The following is a 3,207-nucleotide window of genomic DNA, read 5'->3' as shown; positions in this document are numbered from 1 at the left end:
TTCAGAAATTCAAAATATACCAAATGGATGTAAAATCTACTTTTCTTAATGGAGACTTAGTAGAAGAAGTATATATTGAGAAACCAGATGGATTCATCCTTGAAAATGATGCAAAACTTGTATGCAGACTCAGAAAGGCTCTCTACATTCTAAAACAAGCTCCAAGGGCCTAGTATTACCGTCTTGACAAATACCTCCATCAACAAGGTTTCTCAAAAGGATCAGCTGATAGCAATCTATATAGAAGGATTGAAAATAATAAATTGCTAATACTTGTTCTGTATGTTGATGATATCATTTTTTGTAGCAATGAAGAAGCCATGAATCAAAACTTTGCTTTGGTAATGCAGCAAGAATTTGAAATGTCCCTGCTTGGTGAGCTCACATATTTTATTTGTCTACAAGTTCAACAAAATAAAGATGGTATTTTTCTGTCACAAACCAAGTATCTCAAACAAATCTTAAAAAAATATGGCATGGAAGATTCTAAACCAGTATGTACCCCTATGGTAACAGGATGTAGTCTCAACTCAAATGATGAATCAGCAACAGTACATCAACCAACCTACAGATCCATGATTTGCATTCTACTTTATCTAAGAAGTACCTGACCAAACATCATGCATGCAGTGGGAATAGTCGGAAGATTCCAAGAAAATCCAAAGGAATCACACCTTCAGGCAGTCAAAAGGATTTTCAAATATCTCCAAGGAACACAGAATTTTGGTTTATGGTATCCTAGAGATACAGATCTTACACTTCATGCATATATAGATGCAGATTGGGCAGGAAGCATTAATGATAGAAAAATCACTAGTTGTGTTGCGTTCTATATGGGTTCCAAATTAGTGTCTTGGTTCAACAAGAAACAAAGTTCAATTTCATTATCTACAGCTGAAGAAGAATATGTGGTTGTTGCATCTTGCTACACACAACTCCTTTGGATGATGCAAACATTGCAAGACATTCAGATCACATGTACTCCACCCATCTCCATTCAATGTGATAATACAAGTGCCATCAGTATTTCAAAGAATCGAGTCATGCATTCCAAGACCAAGCACATACCCATCAAATATCATTTTCTACATGAACAAGTGCTTGAACAAAAGGTTATATTGGAGTATGTTCCCTCCAAAGAACAAGTTGCTGATATATTCACTAAACCACTGCCCAGACAGACATTTGAATATCTCATACAAAAGATGGGAGTAGTCGATGCATCATCCTGCTGTCAAAACTTATATGTTTCAGATAAAAGTGGTTATATGCGAGTTTCATGAAGCGTATCCGCATACATACGCCGGTTTCTATGGATACAGTCGCGTATATGTTGGTTGAATAAAAACATTGGGATAGACTCAGGATGAAAGGAGTATGATATGGGTCTGACAGTGATCATCTAGCATAGGTTCAGGGGGAGCATATACTTCTAATAATGCATTGTTGGCATTATCTTAGATGATCTTGGTACAAACTCAAAGTTGTTTTTGATTCAGGTGGAACAGGTTCAGGGGGAGATCACGGTTGCTAGTCTGGATGGTGATTAACAGATGCTATTGATGATAGTTGATGATGACTATCATGGTCTTTTTTAAGATATTTGGTCTCTATGTCATGTATATCTTTTAATGTCAAGGTCATGAAACAGCCTATTTTGTTTCCCCACTATGCATGGGATGGAAGAAGTAATGTTCTTGTTTTGACATGTATAGACTTTTGGTATATCCACATTTGGTTGGGTGGATGAGTCAAACTTGGTATATCCCCACTTGGTTGGGAGATGGATGTATGTATGAGTCATTTATGATAGAGTCATGTTCTTCTTTTAGAACATATTTTTGCAGACCTTGCTTATATTTAGGGGGAGCATGGAATAGAGCATGGAGCTTAATCAACACACTTCAGCATATCAGAGAATTCAACATGTACTCAAGGGGAGCATAACCCTTTTCCCTTGATGACAAAGGGGGAGAGTGACATGAGGTTTCCATCAAGTCCAAAGGGGGAGATTGTTGGCATTATGACACAAATTTGGCACTATGACACAGGTGTTGTCATTGATGGCAACTCACTCAGATGACAAATCACAGTTCAGACTCACAGAATGAAGAAAGAGAGGCATACGCAGGTTCCCCATTGACCAAACCGCGTGTACACGTGGGTTAGCAGACCAAAAGGAGCGTATAGCATACATATGCACTTTCACGGAAAGAGAGGTGCATATATGTTGGAAAACTTAGTTTTGGCCCGTGGTATTTGGTCCATGTTATTTTGATCTATGGTATTGGTCCAAGGTATCTTGTCTAAAGTGTTGACCCCAGGTATTTGGTCCAAGGTATTGGTTCTAAGTGGTTTTGATCCATGGTATTGAGTAAGGCCTAAGACTATAAAAGGAGGAGAAGATCATTAGGAAAAGGCACTCAAGTATTGAATATCTAATGAAGAGCAAGATCTAGAATACATGTTATTGGGTTATGGTGTATAGCTAGATCTGAATCAAGGATGAACCTTAGCGCTTGATGAAGGATAAGATCTAATGATGGGTCAGGATCTTAAGGCTTGAAGTGAAGTACCTTTGTGTGGTTTTGATCTTTTATCTAAATAACTGGCGTATGTTGTAGACTGTAAATATGATGATTTGGATATAACTGAAGTCTGGAATTTTTGTAAAGATTAAATCATCATTTATAGCTCTGTACGTAGGTTCTCTTTAGAAAAGGTGCATATACACGCTGGTTCTGCATATCAAAACAATGTATACATATTAAATTTGATTTGCAGATCTGTACATAGGTTCGTCTTGAGAAATGTTCGTATGCACACAGGCTCGATACATTGAAGTAGCATATACCTCATAAAGTATACTTTAGCTACTTCTAGTTGTTGTTGCAGTGTTCTGGGTTCTGGTTACTATATTCTGGTTACTGTATTCTGGTTGCAGCATTCTGAAAAGTGATTGATTGATTCAGTTGTGGTTGGTGCAAAGGAGATTGATTGATTGAATGATGTTATTAATGGATCCAGTCTGAAAATTTATGAAATGTGGTCCCTGGAAGAAAAGATAAGGTCATAGCCTTATGTAGGTCAATGCCTACGTAGTAGTAAACATATCAGCTAGTACAAGAGCTAGGGGGTTGTAGCTCCCTTCTAGGAGAAGTTGGAGAATGAGAGAAGGTTGTAGCCTTCTGTAGGTATAAGCCTACG

Source organism: Pinus tabuliformis, chromosome 3_1 (assembly GCF_031772625.1).
Source record: "Pinus tabuliformis cultivar Carrire ecotype Pingquan chromosome 3_1, CPIR1, whole genome shotgun sequence".
Lineage (NCBI taxonomy): Eukaryota > Viridiplantae > Streptophyta > Pinopsida > Pinales > Pinaceae > Pinus > Pinus tabuliformis.
This window is presented reverse-complemented; position numbering follows the sequence as displayed.